We start from the raw sequence: 23,100 nt of genomic DNA, 5'->3' as shown, positions 1-23,100 counted from the left end.
CAATAAGCAATATTTTTAATAAAAGCAATGGACCATAATGGAACAAATGACAGGCAGCTGTTTTCAACAAGAGTGATGATGACAAATAACGTATCACTTGATTCAAACAACCATACTTGCGACTTTAATCATCAGTTAGGTCATTGGACAGGACAGTTTGAAATATGAAATGGGAGAGAGAGGAGGAATGACATGTACCAAAGGGCTGCAGGATGAAACTGAACCTGCGACCGCTGCAGTAACGACTGAGCTTTTGGACACGGGGCGCACACTCATCCAGAGCTATCTAGTCACCCCAACCATGAGTCCTTTAACTGAGTTTCATTAAATTCTGAAGGAAGACAATGTGAATGAAAAAGTAGAAAGGAGAAATAGTATCACACTGGCTTACAGTAAAACCTGAACACAAAAAGACAGTGGAGACTCAGATTGATGGAAACTGTGTGTGTGGTTGCGTGTACTGGTCAGAGGTGGTGTTAAATAAAATGCTTGCCTCTCTAGTGACCCCACTCCCATCCGTCATGGCAGGTAAACAGCCCCCTGTCAGCAGCTGACACTCCAACAGGACCCTGATTGCCTCAATGTGCCAAGTTATGGGTGGGCTTCTGTGGATAGGAAGATCAAGGACACACACAAACCTACACACACAAACATGTGGAAAACCTACATCCATGTCTTTTTTTCTGTTACTACTTTGGTTTCTGTCTCTCTCTCTCACACACACACACACACACACACACACACACACACACACACACACACACACACACACACACACACACACTAAAGTTCAATTTTGAGGGTTCAGCAGTTCTGGCAGTGCTGGAACTTGGGGCCTAAGGCCCAAAACTAATCTGACTACACTATAACCTGTTCCAATTTAGCCCTTCCTCCACGTTTTGGTTGATCGTCAACCAATATACTGAAATGACTCAAGGAGACCAAAGTCTTAGTTAACAGTTTGGTAAACAGTATTGTAAGAAAGTACAGCGTAAGCACTAGAATCAAAATTTCCTAAAAGCCTCAACTTGCACCAAACGGTCTCTTCTGAAGTCTGACTCCCCTATCTCTATTGTGAACTCTTCTCAGTCATCCCTTGTTCTTTGGGTGTCCGACGCAGTGTCTGGCACCTTCAGTCAGTCCAGATATGCTGTTCCAATTCCCTACAACGTGCAACAATTCCATACTTCCTCTTTCTCTAGCATTTCTAGACAATTGAAACCACAGTCTATTGTAAACCTGTGAACTTCCTATGAACCACTGGCCTTCATGAGACCTTTTAACTATAAGTAAAAAATACACTTCTAAGTAATTTCCAAGTGACATTTCTAAGTAGGAGAGATATTTCATGTATAAGGCGTTATAAAGTGGTATAATACACACACAAACACACACACACACACACACACAAACACAAACACACACACACAAGGAGTTTAACACACACATTTCCTCCTTGTTGTGGGGTGTGAGGTGCCTGGCAGTTTGTTGTCATATTCACACACAACCGTGGAATGGTCTCCCACCACCTGGTTTAGATGAGCAACCAATGCCAGATGTATCTTTTCTGTGAAATACACACACACCTAGTAAAGTTTGATCCAGACAGACGGAGAGGGTGCATGCTACAGAGAGAAGGGTGGCAGTACAGAGGTTAAGCTCGGCAGCCAGAGAGTGGTCCAGGGCTTGACATGCGTGATTGAATGAGCAAAGCATCTGCTCTACTTCCCGGCCTCAAACAAAGCCTGGTTTGAAAATCCACTGCCCGGGGCCCTGGTTCATGCCTTAAGGCTTTGACACACCAACATGACGGCCACCCTTCAGCAGAAAAGGCAGTTGGACTTACAGCCTCCCCGAGTTGGTCAAAACAGAGCCTCAGAACACACCAAAGCAACGCCAATTGGAGCAAGAGATGTAACACATCTCCATAACAGATTGTTTCAGATCGACAAATGTCAGTTTAAAAGATTTTCGTCAGGTTTTGAGAGACTCCAGTCACGGTCATCATGCTCGTCATTTCCGGGCTAGCACTCCACCAATCAGATTGGTCATTGAGTCAGACTGCCCGCCTTCTGATTCAACATGTTAGGTCGGCCAAAATGAAGGCCAACGTCTCCTCCGGCTGATGACAGCACGGAACACACATGGAAAGAATCAAGTCACTGACCTCGCCAGACTGTCCGACGGCCGGTAATCGGGTTGGTGTATCAGGGCATTTACAGTATATGTGTCTTAATGTGCAGGAGCCATACACCCTGTTCATGATTCCACTGTTAAGCTGCAAACTCTAACTTCCAGTAGGGAAAATTTACCTTTTCAGATGCTACATTGAGAAAAAAGGTTTCAGCTATGTTTTTGGTTAATTTATTTAAAACCATTTTCCAGAAAGCTGACCAAACATTGTCACCTCTCTTTCAATCACACCACATGGTTTTGTCCTTGAAGTGAAGTCTATTGATGAAGATCATCTGATATGATTGGAAGCATCTAAATAGATAATAGTAGTAAGTTGCTGTTTTCAAGGATATAAATCAATGTTACCTTATATAACAGGAGTATTGAAATACAATCCTAGAGAACTATTTTAGAACTGTTGTTTTTGTTTCGGCAATACTGTTATACCAAAATGAATGTAAAAGCTGCCGGTGAAAAGTGTTGAGGAGGTTGCTGATACATTTTTAAATATAAAACTCAAGAAGTCTAGAGTGTCATCCTATGTAATAGGGTTCTTCAAAGTAAAAAAAGAAAAAAGGTTTCTTGACTATTTCTTGGCCAGGACTGGTAACTTTCTGGAGTTTCGACTGGTTGCCCGACAATCAAATAATAATCCAGTGAATAATTGCATTAATAATTTGGCATTGCCAAACATCCAAGTGCACTGGTAGCCAAATGGTTACAGCACCTGCCACATAACATCACTGAACCTGGTTTGATTCCAACCAGGGGCCATTGTTGCACAACACACACCCCTTGTTCCATGTCTGCCTATTTGATAAAGGTGAAAAATGAGCCCTAAAATAATATTTTTTGTATATAAAACACAATATTTTTTTAAAATGTAAAACCATTCCTTTAAAGGTGTATGGATGTCTTAAATTCTTGTTTTGTCTTTGTCAGTTTGTCAGTGGAACAGATTTTTGCATATTTGTGTCACAGAATAAGCAAAGGGAAATCAAGTCTCAGGCCCATCTGCAACATTTGCATGTGCGGTTGACTGAGGTCACATAGTCAAATGATGATAGTAAGAAACAGGATTTATAGGCGACCACATGCCTTTGTGTGTGTTTGTGTGTGTTCCACCCCCATCCTGACATCTTCCGCCAGCCTGAATGTGTATTGACACGACAGTGAGGACGCAAATTATTGTCTCTTAACTTACAAATACATGAATGAGTGGACACAAAATAACATAAGCACGTGTAATGGCTGACAGAGGAATTGTCAAATTTAGCAAACTGTGAAATGAAGGTTATTGTGGGATGAGTGTTCATACATTATAAACATCAAGCTGTTAAGCTTCTTTTTGTATTTCCTCCTTTACTCATTCCAACGTAAAGACAAATTGCAATTATATCATGCTGCTTAATATTTTCATGGTGGAAATATAAACATAAATTACCAACACACCTCTTGTGTAACAATCACTTGACTGTCCATAGCTCAGAAGAAAAGCGGATTACTTACACTATTTTCCACAGAAAAGATATTGTAATCTCAAGTTTTTTCTTCATAAATCAATTTGCTACATATTATGCTTTCAAAGCAACTTCTTCTAACAGTTAAGGTGAGATAAAACTTGAATCATCCCTGTGGGGATTGGGGAGTTCTACCAGGGGAGAACAAATACATACTTCCATTGTTCCTACAACACTTTCAAAAGACACAAAACTACTTCAGTAAAATTCAAAATAGTGTGTATTATATAATTTGCAAATATATAGTTTCTACAGAACTGTTGACTTTGTTCTTTTTCCTGTGCGTGGTGCATCTTCTTGAGGGTGGATGGCTCCTGGCTCACACCAGGCCAAATTTACCCCTTTAACAGTCTCATGTCAGCTGTTTCCCCAATTGTTTAGCACCCCCCACCTCAGATCCCCCACCGGCACCAACGATCAACTCGTTATCAAGCCGTTAGTCCTCACTGAATTTCAAGGGCTTCTGTCTGAACCCACCCACCGCCTTCATTCACCCTCTATTAACACTCCGCTGACAGTAAGTGGCAGTCTGATCCAGGATCAGGTCAGCTTTACTTTGGGAGGCTGATTGTCAACACACTTTAAAATGACCATATGATGTCATCTATTGGGGAACTAGTGGAGAATGATCAATTATTTTTCATGATTTACAATTTTTATTGAACTTTAAAAAAACATACAATTTGCAACATGAACAACCCCCCCCCCCCCCCCCCCCAACTTTGTCATCACCATCCATCCAGACAAAAATCAAGAAAGAATGACAATACAACATTTAATGAATTGCCAAACATTTAATGCTTTTTCTTTTTATGTTGAATGTCCATGGAGCAAACTTTAAATCAGGATTCTTCCACTTCTAAAGGCTGCTCCTGCCACATACTTTACCTATGAAGATTCCATTCAAACTTTTAACTTCACAAAACCATATTATACACTGTGATTTTTCCGACATATTATGCTGTGACTTTTCTTCAACATTATACTTCAGAAAGTCATAGTGTAATATGTCAACAAAAGTCATAGTATAGTTTTGACATTGTTATAACAAATAGCTCTGAAAAACAATCTCTAAACCATGCCCAACAAGTTGAAAACACAAAGTCCTCTGGAGAATGCAGGTATTGATCCTGCTACTTCTTGCGTGCCAAGCCAACACACTACTGTTTGAGTTAACTGCCAGTGGAAGCAACACCCGTCTATTTCTGTCAAGAACATTTCTTCATCCTCCCCTAAATGCCATGCTTTTTCAGATTTACCAGATGTTTGACATACTCGGGGGTAGACCTGGATCTCAACCAAAACAAAGTCAGAGTATAGTAAAGCCATTAAAATTCATAGTATGTGAAAAAAAAGGTCATAAAAAGTCATGGTTAAGTATATTGAAAAAAGTTGTTAAAAGTCATAAAATAGTATGTCAAAAAAATCATAGTATAGCATGTTGAAAGAATTCAATAAAAAAGTAATAGTATAGTATGTCAAAAAAGTTATGATAAAGTATGTTGAAAAACGTTGTAGTATAGAATGTCAAAAAAAGTCATTAAAAGTCACAGTAAAGTATATCGGAAATAAGTCGTAGTATAGTATGTTAAAAAAAGTGATACAAAGACATAGTATCGTAAGTCAAAAAAACGTGATGAAAAAAGGCATAAGAAAAGCCACATTATAGGACGTCAGTGTGGAAGAACATGCAAAAAACGACACCAAAAAAACCCAACCGGGGTTGGGGTTCAAACCAGCGCTCAAGGCTGCAGAGCCTACCCGCTGGTCTTATTTGCATCAGTGCTAACCTCTGAGCTATCATGCACGCACATTTGTACATGGAAACCATTCATAGCAGAATATCTTGCAAAAAGCCATCAAAAAGTATGCACAGTACGCCTAAAAAGTCATCAAAATTCATTGTATTGAATGTTAATGTCACAGTATGGTATGTTGAAAAGATTCCCAATAAAGTCATAGTATAGTTTGTCAAAAGGTGGTAAAAAAGTCACAATATAACATCTCTAAAAAAGTAAATAGTTCTAGAATGGTACGTCAAAAAAGGCATATTATAGTATGTCCAAAAAAGTCATAGAAAGTCATAGTATAGCATGTTGAAAAAAGTCATGGCAAAGTGATAGTACAGTATGTTGAAAAAGTCATTAAAAAGTAAGGGTATAGTATGTCTAAAAAGTCATCAAAAGTCATTGTTTTGGATGTTGAAAAAAGTCATAACAAAAGCCATAGTATAGGATGTGAAAGAAAGTATGGAAGTACATGCAGTGCTAACCTTTGAGCCATTGTGCAAACAAAATAGTAATGTAGAAAACAATCACAGCAGAAAATGTTGGAACAAGCCATGAAAAATTAACATGTTTAAAAAGTCATTGAAAGTCATAGTATGGTCAAAAATATCAAAAAAATCCATAACAAAAGCCATAGTATAGCATGTTGAAAAAAGTATGTTAATAAAGTATGAGTATAAGGTAATAAGTCATAGATGGTATTTCAAAATTGTTCATATTATACAATGTAAATTAAAAAGTAAAAGTATAGTATTTTAAAAACGGTCATAGTATAGAATGTAAAAAAAGTAAAAGTATAGTATTTCGAAAACAGTCATAGTATAGAATGTTAAAATAAGTCATATTATAGTATTTCAAAAAACGTCAAAAACGTCTTAGTATAGTATGTTGAAAACGTACCACTTTTTTTTTTTGAAGTCATAACAATAGCCATAGTATAGAATGTTAAAAAAAGACAGAAAGGGCACAGCATGGCAAAAAAGTCATGAAAAATCGTAGTACAGTGTTTCAAAAAAGTCATAGTATAGTATGCCGACAAAAGTAATGAAAAGTAATAGTATATTGTCTAGAAAAAGTAATCCAAAAGTAATAGTATGTTGAAAAACTTCAAAGAAGCCATGGTATAGTTTGTTATTAAAAAGTCATAGTATGGTTTGGTGAAAAAACGTCATAGTACAGTACGTTACAAAACGTTAAAAAAACATAGTATAGTATGTCAAAAAACGTCAAAAAGGTCATAGTATAGTATGTTAAACAAGTCATAGTATATGTTGAAAAAAGACAGAAAAGGCATTGTCATCAAAAGTCAGTAAAATTTTAGAGTTTAGCATGTTGAATTGTGTGATGAAAAACATGCAAACTCGACACCAAAAATCTCGACCGGGGTTGGGGATTGAACCAGCTGCAAATTTGACTTCCTGGTCTTATTTGCAAAGTGGTGAGCTCTGAGCCATTGTGCAACCAAAATAATAATGTAGAAAACAGTCATAGCAGAATATGTTGGCAAAAGCAATTCAAAAGTGATGGTATAGTATGTCTATAAAGTAATCAAACATCATGGTATAGTATGTCCCCAGACTGAAAGCCAAGTTCATTCATTTGCTCACCTGAAACAGGTGTTTAACCCAATAACATCTGCCCTGGAGGTAACAAGGCTCCACTGGTTTACTAAAAGAAATAATCAGTAAAGGTTAACACATTGAACATTTTAAATTAATCAGCTCATTACCATGCGCTTGTTGCCCCGTGTGCGCTGATGCGCTCATCTGTTGACATTTCCGAATGCCTTCTTACAGTTGCTTGATAAATGAGGGATTCCCACACAGACATTGGCTACGTGTGTCATTAGCATGAGAAAAAAGAGAGATTTTAACTTTGTCTGGCTCGGGTCGGTCTCAAACATTAATACCTTAATGCCTGTTGACTGGGGTCGGGTTAGATCTGCACTCTAGTCAATATGTAATATTGAGCTGCCCGCTATACTCTAGTCAGACTCTAGCACTAAGACCACGCACCCCTTTCACACCTTGTGAACTGTTTATGGTAAACTCTAGTGAGAGGTATCGTTTAAGTCAGCAAAGAGTTTGTTTTTAAATGGTGATGGTTTTCCTCGCCACAAATGATTAAACCACGCCCCTTTAATAACTAATGACAGGCTTCTTGTACACTATTGTGCGAGGTTTCGTTGAACTCAACAGAGAGTTCCCTTTTAATAGGTGATGGTTTGCAGTGTTTGAGTGCTGCGCAAATGCACGGCCACAAAAAGCGGCGGCCAACCGTACCCCCAACTTGCAATGAGGCGAGGATCCGGTCATTGCTGCTTGCAGCTTTAATTATATTTTATCATTGATGAATCAATGTGTTAGCAGCATTTTACTGCTTTGAATAATGTTGTTCACTTAATGTACAGTTTGCTAGTTTTATCCAATGGTTTCCAATCTAGGGGTCAAGCCTCTCCATAGGGTAACACGATAAATTGGAGAGGTCTTGACATGATTAATGGGACAGGAAAAAATTAAAAGACCATTGTCTTGGGTGATCTGATCGCAAGTGGGCAGCCTTAAGTATGTAATTTTACAACTGGCATTAGCATGTACCTCTACACGCATCATGAGTGACCACTTGTTATCACATGTTAATTTCCTGCTCATGTGCATCATTTTTGTTTGCACAGACCAAATGCCTTGTGGTTTTTAAACGGTAGGAGGCAGCAATGCACCTCCACTTCCAAAACTGCAAGATATTAAAAGAAGAACAAGAAATCAAAACTGGGTCAAGTGCAGCTGCTATATTAATGTACTGGAGTACAAAGTTCAAGGCTTCTTTCCTAAATGCAGTGGATTAGAAACATCAACTACCATTAGCCTTTGCTAATGTATCAATCTGTGATTCAATACAGTTAGGAAAGAACTGCACTCAGGTCAGTTTAACAGCCACATTTCACTCACAATAAACATCCTCCAATCAGTAATGTGTAGTTGTTTGGATCTGAACCCTTTGAGACACTAACTAAAGCCCATGTGTAGCCCAGGAAAACAAAGAGTCAGGTAACACTGTCTGTCTGAAATGTAAAGAAAAATCAAAGAGAGTGAAAAGTACCAGGACAGACCAACAGGCTCACACCCCCCTGTGCAAATACACTGCTCTGAGGTCGTTATTAGCAAATGAAGAGGGGATGGGAGGTCTGGGATAGGGAGGAGAAGGTGAGAAAGCACTGAGATCTTGTTGACAGGTAGTTGCCCAATGAGTTAGACTTTTTCCGACAAGCAAGCCGGAGAACTAGTCTTGACGCCTCTTGCTCTTTGAAGAGACAGAGAGTTTCCTGTGCCACGGCCATCGGTGTAGGAAGTAAATGAGCATCTCTTACAATGGCACGGTTGTGCTACAGGAAGTTCTTGACATGTTGTGACGAATCACATTGTCTTTTTTTAGACTGATTCAGTAATACAGCACTCTTGAGTACGGGAAATAACATGACATGTAATTTCCCAATTGTCAAACGTGGACAAAACTTTAGGAAAACAACCATATGGAGAGCAAACTCTGATCTCTGGTGCGAGCTCCAAACATCTGCTGTATAACCATTAATATTGTAATTTTTTAAGTCAGTGAGGAGACAAGTTTTATATTTTGCATATGGTCTAAAACCTCAAGTGCCATGTTTTACCATGTTTTTTTTTTTTTTTTTTTTTTTTTTTTACAGACATTTTTTTGGGGCATTTTTTACCTTTTAATGGATAGAACAGCTAGATATGAAAGGGGACTCACCAAAGGTTGGACTTGAACCCTGGACCATCCACGTCGCAGTAAACACCTCTATACATGTTCACCTGCTCTACCAACAGAGTTAACCCAGCCACTTCAACATACTTTTTAATGGTTTTATTTCTTTAACCGGTCTGCCCCTTCAGACAAACAAAGCTCTACCCTTTCTCCACTGCCGCACACAACCCCCCCATTTTTATGAACAAACTGATTGATTGAAACTGTTGATTTGCTGCGTCTCAGAGCAGAGTGACCTTGAGTTTACGTTTGGTCGGTTTCTGCACTGGCGTTGACGGTTGGAGGCGCTCTGTGGGCCGTGGCGCTGAAAACCAATAGGGGCTCCATATTAGCGGGCACTGAGTGAAACAGTCAACAGCAGTGTTTCAGCGAAGCAGTGGAGCTTTAACACCTACTGTAACGCCCTGCCCTGCTTCCTGCTCTGGATTACATCTAAGCTTAGGACACACATAAATGCTGAAACTGATTGTCAGTGTCGGCCTCTCCGTCTCCATCTTTTCCACCCACTCACATTCACATCAGGGTAATTCAAACTGCTGCATTGCACCCACTCATTCTCACCCACCCACCCACACACAAACACACACACACCCACACACAAACACACACATACACACACACACACACACACACACATACTCACATAATCACACACACATGCACACACACACATGTGCAAAGACATCGAAGCTATTTCCTATCTCACTTAATGTGTACTTGTTATAATCTGTTTGCAAGTGTTATGTTAATGGGCAAACAGCAACACACCTAAAGCACTGAGCATTAGTGATACAAAAGGGACCATTAGCTATGATAGGCCTTCACACACACACACACGTGTGCAACCACACGTCACATGCACCCTTTCGTAATATATTACAAAACTGGTAATGGAAAGCCCCCCTCCTATGAGTACTGGCCTCATTTTAGTAATTACCGTGTGGAAGGTGTAATGGAAGCCTACCCCCTTGAGCGACACACAATGTCACACACACACACACAAACACACACACACACACGCACACATTTAATTCAAACACCCATCAATTCATACAGTAAAATACAAGTCTGTATTTTCTCCTGTTCAACATTTCATTCACAATGTGATTTGGTAAAATTCCTCCTCTAGCCACTCCGTCTGTGAAACACACATATTCACACACATATGCCATTTGTTAAATGGCCAGTCCTATCTGTTATCAGCATGTCTTGGCCTGTCATACCTGCCTGTCGTCTGCAGTCTGTGTCCCAGACTGCTGACAGATAAGCCTGTGTGTGTGTGTGTGTGTGTGTGCATGTGTGCGTGCGTACCAGTATTTGGATATCACACTTGTCCACTTTTGAGGGGTTCCCATGTTCTGCTGGGTGTAATCTCAGTCCCAGTAGTTGTAATTCAGACAGTTGGTCCGCCATTAGACCAACCAATCACACTATATTCAATATTCCAATCCACAAATGCATCATATCTAATCATTGTTGTATGGATGCAAACATGACCGCACGCTAATAAGCACAAAGACACACTGTAAGCTTTCACAATGTAGAGAGTTGCAGCACTGAGAGGAAATGCTTACTAAACAATGACATCAACTGAGCATGAAATAAGGCCCGACAATTCAAACAGCTACTTGTTACAGAGCAAAATGAAGGGTGATTTTGGGTGGCATGCATTTTGTTGTTGAGTCTGTGTCACTGAAATACAGTGAGGAGCCAGTTTTAGTAATCAAGGAGGCAGCATGTAAGGCTATATAACAGATTCAGCAATGTACTGAAAGTTGCCCGGGAGCCCAGGAATGTTTGTGCATTCACTTTCAATATCTAAAATACTGAAGTTTATAGGCAAATTAGCAATTTTTTGGGAGTATATTGGATTCCACATCAAATTCCCTTTGCTATGAATACAATACACTGCAGAGGTTGTATTTTTTACACACACACACACACACACACACACACACACACACACACACACACACACACACACACACACACACACACATACACACACACACACACGCGCACACACACACACACACACACACACACAAGAGTAAACAGGAGGGGACTGTAAGACATGGTGGTGCTTGGAGGTGGGTGGCACTCCTCAGCCACTCTCAGTAATAAAAGTCGAGCGCGATTTGAAAAGGCCCTATTGTGGCTTCATTCTGTTTTTCCACGAGGGTAGCATTCCTCCCAAATTGGACAAAAGAATTTTAATGGGGCGGCTAATGGACTGTGATTAGATAGAAGGAGAGGGAGAGCGAGAGAAGGAGAAAGGAAGAGAGAGAGAAATAGGTGGGCCTTGTTGGGAGTGGAATGGGGGTCTGAACGCTGTGATGGGGGCGTTGAGTTTCATCCACCCAGAGAGAGGGGACGATGGGCCAGGAGATTACCCCATTTACTTGTAACCTTTGAGGGGGAACTGTAGAGGAGGACAGGGTGTTTCATTGCGGAGGTTAGGTTGCAAGGGGGACACAGGGGATTCCACTCCAAAGGTATATCCGTACATATAGTGGTGGGATGGGTGGAAGCCCACCTGCTTTTAGCTATAAGTGGATTCAGTGTGGCTCAAGTGGCTTGCTGTAATGCAGCACATACTCACTGTTGTTCAAAGAGAGGCGGCAGGATTGTGCAGCGGGCTATACATGGATACTGATTCAGTAATACGACTGGGGTGATATATCTTAAGACAGGAGGAAACAGAAAAAGTTTAACTTATTGAAGTTTATTGTTTATTGCTCCTGTTGCATGTTACCATACAGTACATGTTGTTCTTGCTTTTATGTAGAATATGCACCAGTGTCACATTTCAATCAACTATTTGTTTCATGTAGTCACACAACAGAGACTCAAGCCAGACCCAATTCGTGAACCTGATGAGTTTGACTTGACAGAATCAAAAAAAGACTTGCATCTCCACTTTGACTTCAACTTTTTGTGTAGTGCCGTCATTACGTCAAAATTGTATGAACAAATTATGCTAAATTAAAAGCATATCGATCAGCCTGTCCTTGGTGTTTATCGAATGTTAGCATGCTAACATGCTAAACTGTGATGAGAATTTGGCCGTGCAAACTCTTAGGGCCCTATCTTGCACCCAGTGCAGACGGGCCCACAGCTCGACGCAAGTGTCTTTGCTTCATCAAGATTGACACAGTTGTTAATATCTTGTCCAATGCCCACATTGTTTAAATAGCAAATGCAACTGCGCCCATCTTATCTGGTCTTACTGGGAGGTGTGTTCAGGTAAATTCTTGGCGTATTATCTTGAGGCAGCAGAAAGTGATTGCGCAGTTGACCAACAAAAACCTGGTCTTAAGTAAAAAACGCAGCATTTTATTGTTATTTTAAAAGCACATTAGTAAAATGCACCTAGGCTTGTGCCCAGCGCACGCAGACTATGCTTGTTACACACACACAGGGAGGTGCAGCAGCACACACAAATGCAAAAGATTAAAACAAAAACATTACGGTGCAAATCCACCATCATAAAAGCAATGTGCCATAAAGGGAAAGGGAGATGACACTCTGATTTGTTTATTGTGTGTTAACCCCAAAACACACCCAGGACTTAATGAAGACTCTAAGTACAACCCTTTTGAACCATGTGCCTGATGCACAGACCCTATCTTGACGCCGTCAAGATAGCAAAAGTGGAGTTGGACACTCCCTAAACGCACCTGCACTGTGCGCTTCACGCTATGCGCTTAAATCGTTAGAATAGGGCCCTCAGTCTTAATTAAACTGCATCTGTCATTTCTACAATACTCTACATTGTGTTAGGGTTATATCCTAAAGGATTTAATCTGTAAAAGCCTCATTTAGTGCCACTTCAATTGTTTTTTGCACATTTGAATGGCTAAAAGACACGCGTTGGATCAAAATAATCGGACTGCAAAAGAACCAATAAATCCGGGTCATATGTAGATGGTACCGCTGCCGTTTGTCAATATTAACATCAGAGATAATCTTTAAATAACGATTACAACACGATTTTATGGAAATCATACTGTGGTGATCATCTCTTGAAATACAGTTTCTCCTCACTTTCTCTTCATTTTCTTAAGCCATTCCTTACAGAAGTGTGAAAAGCACAACCATCAAAAACAAAACCCACATTTCTCTACTAAATGTATGGATCTCCCCTCCATGATCTCGTTCTTCACATCTTGTCTTTCTGCCTTCCAATTCCACTAAACTGAAATTACTTGAAATACCTTTGTCTTCAAAAATATGCATGCAGCACACACAAACACACAAACACACAAACTTTACTCTTCCCTTCATCCCTATGCAGATAAACCACCCTGGCACAAATATACATACTGTCATTCTTTTCCAAATTGGATAGAGACACTACCATGCAATATTTACATAAGTAATAACAGGCGGCTGCTCCAGGGGACCTGCAGCTCCTATCTCACAGCACAGGATGGGTAATTGTTATTTTGGCACTGATGTGCTACCTGTGTGTGTGACTGTATGTGTGTGTCTGTGTGTGTGTCTGTGTGTGTGTGTGTGTGTGTGTGTGTGTGTGTTTGCAAGGAGAGATCATCTGAATAAGAATCAAAGCAAGAGTGGTGAATTTATTAGGGATTGCTGTGTGAATGCTTGCAAGTGTGCATATTTGGATTCTGACAGACCAAACCTCTTCTCCTCTTTTTATTTGCAGCACATGTCTGGATGACTGGTTGTGTTAGTTTGGCTCCAGGAGGAGACAGCAGGCTGCATAGGAAGCCCACAGCTCCTCAGCTTGAAATTTGGTGTTGGGCTGGCGCAGTTTGTCATCAGCACATATTGTCCCATGCTGCAAGTGTGCTGCTGTGTGTTTTAGATGGTTGGTGTGACTGGATCCGGCTTCCTCCCTCGCTTGTTCACTCTCTCCCTCTACCCATCTGTGTGTTTGAATATGCTTATTTCAAACAAATATGTGAGCAGCTGTCAGTTGCTCTGGATGACTCTGTTTCTCGGTGAATATGTTTATTTTGAATAAGTTTGTTTTTGTCTTTGCATGGGTTTTTTAGACTGTGCCTTGCGTGTCTACTTCGCTATTAGTGTGCGTATGCTCAGTGTGTGCACGCAATTGTGTGTATGTGTCATTATTGATTATTTAAACACTAATAGACCTTTTTAAGAAAAGATACACATTGTGAAGTAATTGTTTATATCCCTTTCTATTTTTTTCAAAGGACAAATTATTAGGTTTAGGGTTGGGACTCATGTCAAAGGAGCATTCCAACTAACAGAAAGTCTTCAGTGCTATAGTAAATCAAACTATGTTGTGTGTATGAGTGTGCGTAATCCTCAGTGGTCTCGACAGCTCGACAGCTCTGGCCTCCTTGGTGCAACTCAATAAGCTCTCTCTGCTGTCACTGTTCAGCGGCAGGACGCCATAGCAACCAGCCCACCTCTAGGTGATTACCATGCTCAACCCTACCTCACCCACCTCGTCCATCAACCCCTATGGTGCTAATACAACCTGAACCCAGGAGGCGAAAGAGGAGGAGGAGGAGGGGGAGAGAGGAAAGGAAAAGAACAGCCAATCCAAACTAACATATTTACTTACGCATTGCTCCATCTCTGTACAAGACCAGAGAGGCTTCTACAATGTGACTGATACCTTGAAATAGTTAATGATTCTTCTGCTTTAACTGGATAATAGTGAGCGTAAATCTGTAAGTTTGCAAAGTGCATGAATCCCATTGGAGTGAACTAATAGAGAATATTAATTGGCTTATTTTGGTAAGCAGCATACAGAGGTTGTACCATTGAATCCCTGTTGCAGGTAACATCTCAGTTAAAGGATGGTATGCACATATGACAATAATTACCTTCTAATAATATGGCATGGTTGTAAAAAGGAGTTCATAAAAGCTGTAGGGAGGCTATTTCTCAAAACGGAGCAAATGATTTTACTGCACATGAGCCCAGAGGGAGCTGTAGTATAATGTAATCCTCTAAGCACAATAAACAAATGGGAGCACACAGTGTAGCGGTCTTGATGGGGTCTGCGTCCAATAATTTTAGTAACTATCTAAAAGGACACTCTAACAATCATGTCCTTTTATTGACACACAACAAATGCTGTCACTTTTTCTGTGTATCACTGAGTGCAACACTATGAAAGCACTAAAGGAGAAACTGTCCAAAGGATCTCCACTATTTATTGAAAATCAGACCCATTTTGTCTAAAGACTATGAGTTTTACTGTACTGATACTGATTCTGATACTTAAATACCAAATTTCAGAGTATCTGTTGATACATGATAGCCACCCTCACATTTTAAATCTGTATACCCCATGGCATAGAACTCCCTGGGATCATTTTGGAATAAAGCACCCAGAGACCAGAGGCTCACCATGACTCAATGAATGTTACAGATGCAATGAAGAAAACCCATTTTTATAATTACATTGATTAAGAAACTGTGTGTCAGTGTGGATCAGTCACATCTGGCTGACATTCAATCCTCTGGGTGATAAGAAGTTAGGTGCAGCTATTGAATGTCCAAACTTTTCAATGTGTCACCCTTTACAGCAGCTACAGGTAATAGCAAACTTCATCCATCTGAATCATCCTTTGCAAAACTTGCCCCAGCTACCCGAAATAATACTCCATGTCTTAAAGACATGGTGGGAAACGGATCCTTCCGACGTGCTGCCTCTGTCTTCACTGTCAACCAGGACCTGACAAAGCCATTCAAATATCTACTTTTCTCCAAGTAATATCAAAGAACAGAGATGCTTTAAGTTGTGTTCTCTAACAAGAGTAACGTTTTTAACATAGTCCACCACACAGACGGATATGTGTGATTTATTATTTAACGATAAAGCATGATCTTTACCAGTAATAACATAGCTATCCAAACTGAAGGGTGGGAGTCACATAACTAAACATCACAACCACAAATCAGTTGTGTTAGCCCATACATCCAAACATGCTACAGTGTTGCTGGTTTGTTGTCTCAGGTTAAGGATGAGATGTCTTTCCATTCCCCACATTTCTGTCACCTTTATTTTTGTTCCATCATTGGCATCAATCTATATAATGAATAAGCAGATTTATGAATTCAATCAGTTAAAGACAGCACAGAACGTGTCACCATTTAACATCAATAAATCATTACCTGATTCATTTGCTGGTCTCTTGCCAGTTTTGCACACTACTTGTTGTGACACTGGGTTCTATTTGGCAGATGCCAATGTATGGGACTGTACGCCACTGGAAACTGTGGTCTTACTTCTGTAAACCACTAGTTCAATATCAACAGGGCCATAGGTGTGAGGTATAAATTGAATAAATGACAGTGATTTGTCTGAGTTTGTCTGAGAGAAACAGCTTAAGGGCTAAATGTTCATTGGGTGCTGATAAACTCCCACTACCTTCTGTGCCTTCTCTTAATTCTCTAGTTAGGAGATGAGATCAGTTGCAAAACAAACTCCTCCAAGTTTGATGGTTCAGCCAAGTGTCAGCTTGTGTGTGACTGTGACGCTTGTGTCTACATCTGTGCTCTAAAACAGTATCTCAGTTTCAGAGAGGGTATGTCTGTGCACAGCTTTGTTTAGTACCATGTGACCTGACTGTATGCATTTTTAAGTGCATAAATAAACAATGTGTGCATTTGCACATGTGCATTTGTACACATACGCCATTAGTGACCCACCAAGGTTTAAGGTAATTTCCCTCACGGAAGGATACTTGCCCTGCACACACAGTACATACGCTTGTCGTCACTGCACCACCTCAGTTGTTTTCCTCTAAGTATGATGATTAGGAGGCACTCCGAGGTGCTTGACACCACACCATAAATTAACTTCGAGACACCTTAAATCATCTTCCCTGGAGTGCTTATTCCCTTTTGCTTCTGCCAAATTCTTTTTCGTGTGTAATCTTTTACATAACAAATTTTAAAGCTGCCTGCAGTTGTAGCTGATTTGTAGCTTGTGTTGATGCTTTAAGTGTTGAGTGACTGTGCCACCACAGACATCTAAATGCATCTAATGGCAGCAGCTTAATCTGGCAGCCAGATGAGAGTTTGCTGGATCATTACCCAGCCCTGTAACAACCAAAAATCATGCTTCTACAAAAAAACAGTGGGATAAGTGGGTTTTCGTGTGGTGGCAAAATGTAATTTGTGACTTTGACATAACTTTGCTACCTTTGAGCCTCATAAAAAACAGTAACTTGCAAATCATACACCTTAGTCACAGCTTGCGAAAGAAATGTTTCCATTGAATGCACATTTTAGATGCCCTTTCTATTCATTTCTTTTAGACTTGCCAGAGAAAGCCACGCATTATCGATGTGTCTTGATCAGGGAAGTAATATTACAGTGTGGCATTAGAGAAAGTCCCTCTGTGTGAGTACATACCTCCTGCTGTCAAGTCTCAAACCAGTGGCATTTCCCAGAATAACAACTCAGGACTGGAAAATGAAGGGTGGAAAACAACAGGGTACACACAACAACGGTCCGCTTTGAAAACCCACAGGTAATTCTGAAATGAGACAAAGGGTCTCTTGCAGCTTGGTTCCTTTTCTACTACCACAGAGAGAGAGAGCTTCTGCTGGGCTCCACTGCCAGACCTGCAGTGATGCTTATTGACTGACACACTAGCATCAGGGGGCAAAGAGCTGGTTGGCAGGGGCACAAATAGGTCAAGTAACCGCCAGCGACATGGTGCGGGGCATGGGGATAGAGTCTGCATGGTGGATGGAGGGTGGAGGGTTTCAGAGTTAACATAGCAATGATGAAGAATGCATTTCTTTTCAAGTAGTGGTATTCTTTTGACTTTTAATTCAGTTGTATCACACTGGCAGAAAACTTGCTCGTGTGGTCCTTTGTGTAAAATGTCTTCACCACATCTGTAAATGCCTACATTATTCAGGCTGCCAACTGAAAATTCATTAATCCTGCTCCGAATCATAGCTTAGCAACTATAACTACAGAGTAGGCCTGCCAAGCTTTGGATTATGTTGAGCCGGTGTACAGTGCTCTAGTAAGAGCAATATTTGGTACAGAGAATTTGGAGGGTGGTGTCTTATCTACATCACCATTTGAAAGGAAAAAACAGAAGAGCAAATTTGTAAGGAATGGCTTAAACTGTGTGATTCTCTGATTTAAACTGCAAACATCAACAAGAAACAGGACGTGAATCTTGAGGAATAAATGTGCCACTGTTTTTATTGTATCAGTATGTGCCGTGTGAGAAGGGAAAGCTTGACAGCAACAGCAACAGTAACTAAGGGGGATGGAGCTTAGCGAGCGGTCAGTTGTGGTCCACCTGCTCAGACAGCCATGCCTACCATAATAGTTTGATTAGAAATGTCACAGTAAGAGACTGGAGTGGAAGAAGAAAAATATTAGACATACAGTTTGTCTTTGTCTTCAAGTGCAAACACCACAGGGTATACTCAGTGAGTAGTGCATCTGATTGCCACCAAATGTCTACCTTTAGTAATCATAAGCAGGTTTGTAAATTGCTGTGGGTGACAATGTCCACTAAATCCCTTACATTTAAATGGAAATGGAAATAGAAAAGGAAAGTAATGCAGTTCAGTAACTACACAGAAATGATGAGGGTCAGACTTTATGTTTTGGGACGATTTCCAAAGGCTGTCCCGTGGAGATAAAGAGTAGACAGTGGACTAAAGTTTTGAGTGCTGTAACTGTAAAATAGCTGACAGAGCGTAAAAAGAAATGCTAAAAATAGTACAATATAAGGTATTGCCGAGGAGATGAGGATATAGAACGGCATGCAATAATGATAAAGAATTCTGGAGTTGCTCTGATGACAGATTGAAATGTTTTCATTTGAACATCTGCAATTCCAGTTGTCATTAATGGACTTTGAATTAGGTGGTAGAATTAACAGGTGATTTCTGTGACTGCAAAACTTCCTCAGGAGATTCGGAAGATCCTAGGCAAAGATAAAAACAAATCCCATCATGCTGCAACACATAAAATAAGTGCATCTTGCTTCTGTGCGCGAGTGCATCCTTGTCTTTGTGTGAGCAATATTTCCAGTTCAGTGGATTTGATCTCATCTCTGACATTCCTGTTCAGAGATGCTCTCCTGCTGCTCCTTTGATATCCTCGTCCCTTTCTGCTCTGGTCTCTTCTGACTCCCACTCATTCTGACCTCCGGGGACTGTCTTCCTGACTGCAGGCCTAAGGAACACTGCTTGAATCTGGGGATCCGAAGGTGGTGGGCAGGGCCTGTAGCCTGGGGGTCAAAGGCCAGCAGGACGGACTTTAGGGGCTTTTGTGGAAACAATGGCCAAAACTAGTCAGGGAGGTGGAAGAAGATGAGATGGGGACAGGGGTCAGAGTTTTTTTACTTTTTTGACAATAAATGAGTGCCGCACTTCCCGAAGGGATGTGAAAGATTGAGCATGATTGCCGGATCGGTCTGATGGAATTTTGACAATAATATGTGCTGATCTTCAAATGACAATGTTTGTTTCTTAACTTCCAGTCGCCATCACAAGGTGTAAACACAAGCCAAAAGTATTTGCCCTGATTGGTTCCAATAGTCCAGCATAAATGTATCAAAGTTGGGAAAACATGTGAGGAGGCCATATGGCCGACACCTGCACTTCCACTGCAAACATGGGAGTAAAAACAATTTTAAGCTTGATGGTTCTTTCATCAAGAGCACTGATGCTTAACCTATGTTCCATACAATGGAAATACTCAAACAAAGTGCAAGTACTTTAAATGTTTACTTACTTACTACTTACAAGTGAATTTCCCCATTGTGTAATGAATAAAGTATTATCTAATCTAATCTTAAATTCAGTACTGTATACACAATTAACAATTCCCTAAGTATACAATAACATCAATGCCAGGAATGAGGACATGCAGATGAATAATGCTGCAAATATATTACTTTTTTCTTCTTTAAATAGACTAAATCCAGTTATATTGATGGAATGCATTGCATACATATTTAAACCGATATTTTTCTATTAACATAACACACATGAATGATATTGGCAAGACTAAATATGTCTTACTTTGCAAGTTTACAATCAATTTAATTTCATATTCTTGAATTGGTCCTCTTAGTGTCATAGTCTGAAGTGTAAAGGTGTAAAAACTCTCCCTTTTGGAGAAGATGGGTATTAATGTCACCTCCTTGTCTAGGAGCTCTAAAATGCTCAACGCCAGTGTTTCTCAGGGATGACTGCCCTGGATCTCCCTGATATGCACTGCCACTGGGCTACGCTGGTCTGGGGAGCGAATACACAGTATGCACACATTAGAAAAACACAAATACTAGCACATTGTGACTACTTACCATGACTATTAACTATAATAACTGGACTTTCTGATCAGGAGAACTGATCTAATTTGAGCAGCAACGACTTCTAATAGCAGTGGATGATTGTAGGGCTACTGTGGAAAGGAAGCCTTGCTTTCCTTCAGCTAGCAGTCCTCATCGCTAAACATTACCTTTGCAAAAGCGCAGACAAAAGGTGATCAAAATCAGCAATACTTCACAGACTGACACTATGAGTTCAAAAGTTAGAACATCCACCATGTCAGAGCAAGACATAACCGATTGATATTCAGTTTTTCTCCAAGGCAATAGGAGTCAGCAAATATCAACAAATTGGTTTATAACAGAAGTTTGTGTGAGTTTATCGCAGTGAGCTTGTGTGTGTGTGTGTTTGCTTGCACAAGAAAAAGCTTTGGAGTCGGTGTGCATGATTGGCACACAATGCAGATGTGTGGGCAGCAGATGCCATCTGGAGAAATCAGAGTGGGCTGGTAGAGGACGGGAATTGGGGGGTGGGGGTGTTCCACCGCTTCCCCCTTGGAAAAAAAGCTTATGGTTTGACAGGAAGATAAAGGAAACGATGGGAGTGTAATCAATCAAAAACACTGTGACACAAATAAAGGAAGACAAGAGACACAATCCGCCCACTCGCACCCTGTCCCGACCACCGTCACAGTCCGCCATTGACGGTCTGCAAAACTTTTTTTTGCCATTGCTTGAAAAGATCAAAAGCAGCCCTCCAGGTGCCCCTCTGGCTTGTTAAGGTTGCCAGGCTTGTTGTTATGGGAGAAAACAGGGGAAAGTGCTCTTCATCTGGGGATGTGGTATTGCACAATCAATGTTCAGTGGTTAATTAGACAATTTTGGTGGAGCACCAGGTGCTTTATCTCCGTCATTAAGCTGGGTGAGATACTTCTGCAGAAGAGACCCCGAGAAAGGCACAGTATGCCATTCCTAGGAGACTCTCATAAACCTACACACACACATCTCCTTCTATTCCCAAATCGGTCTCATTCTTCTTGACCTAACATAATTTCTTTAAGCAATCCAAGATCTGGACTAGTTATAGCCTCTACATAAAAACCCTAGACTCTCTTTCTTTGAATGACATCTGCAAGAATACACAAACAAAGACACACTGTCTGTAGAAGCATTTCAGACAATGGCAAGTCTATTTGCAGTGAGATCAACCCTATGAGAAAATTCCTTGTATGGACAGAATTAAATATATAGTAGCCAAGTCTTGGAAGGTTGGTTTGACAGCTACAAAAGGAATGGGAACTAGAGCACTTGGGATCTGCCAAGCATGGATGCTAGAGGCTACAGACAAACAAAGACACATTCATGTTTGTCTTTGTACACAGTATATGTATGACTCTGAAATGAGATAAGAAGAAGAAAAATGGGCAACGGAGTTCTGTTTTGACTTGTAACCATTTTGAACGAAGTAGGGAGCAATGCCCTATGGGACTATAAAGAAGACACTATTTTAAAGGTGCTGATTGTGGTTGTGTGTGGTGATGCAGAATGCCCTAACCTACCCACACAATGACAATCTTCTCTGCTGATCATTAAAAGTTTGCCTGCCTGCCACTGCAATGGGCACATCTCATGGGAGCAATAGAAGACCTGTGTAGGAGGACATACAAGAGTGAGAGCACCTTTGGCAAAATCCCTTGCCCAAACCAGGACACAGTTGGCTTTTTCTCAAACATTAGCCAATGCATTCTCTGTTTGAAGAAAAACTGCAGAAAAGCCATCAATTCCTGCACATTAACATTTGCAACACCACAACACCATGTCTGCTCTGTACTGATGGATGAATCCCTGTGCACATTTCATCATAACTACCCATAAAGCCTTGGTAATATTAGAATAATGACAACAATAATCCAATACAAGCTTGCCACTGATCACAAAACAAGCATTGTCAATATCACAAAGTGCAATACCATGTAATGGTAGGGAGGTCATTCTCATGCTTGTTCTTTAATCCAATTTTGGAGTCAGAACAGGCGTCACTGTGACCGCTAGGTGGCAAGCTTGGACTGATGCGGATCACCTCGGACAGCGCTGCGCTTGACTGGAGCAAGACTACATGCAGGATCAGCTGCAGCACAGTATGAGGGCTGAGGAACACTGAGGACAAAAACTGACGCATCGCATTTTAGTCATATTAATATATAAACGAGGAGCAGTTTCTCTTTCTCATTTAAAGTTAAGGAAGCAGGGATTGAAGCAGACTTCAACTTTATTTCCTAAACAAACTCAATGCTCTGTCTGAAATCAAGGCAGCGTACACACAGACACACTTATCATTCGTTTTAACTGTTGGCCAAAAGGACATCCCCCCGCAGTTTACTAGTGTAAAGTCAATCGGTGACTTATAGAGTCATCACCTTTAGGGGCCTTTGTACTTGCACGGCAAATGTCGTGGAGAAATACCACCTCACACTATCACCATCTCCTCATATCTCTGCCCATTGGTAAATGAGAGAGTGCGTTTTGGGGGTGTGCAGGGGGGTGGTTAATGATTATTCTCCCCATA

At 40.7% G+C, this 23,100-nt stretch overlaps 1 long non-coding RNA gene across 1 annotated transcript in view; it reads left to right on the top strand.

The window, feature by feature from the left end:
• LOC117939953 overlaps nt 1-23,100 on the top strand; it is a 308,332-nt gene that overhangs the window by 73,020 nt on the left and 212,212 nt on the right. The gene's annotated exons all lie outside the window — the stretch shown is intronic.

The sequence above is a fragment of the Etheostoma cragini genome, chromosome 3 (assembly GCF_013103735.1).
Source record: "Etheostoma cragini isolate CJK2018 chromosome 3, CSU_Ecrag_1.0, whole genome shotgun sequence".
In the NCBI taxonomy this organism is placed as follows: domain Eukaryota; kingdom Metazoa; phylum Chordata; class Actinopteri; order Perciformes; family Percidae; genus Etheostoma; species Etheostoma cragini.
Note: the sequence above shows the minus strand (reverse complement) of the source record. Positions and strands in the feature narration are given on the sequence as shown.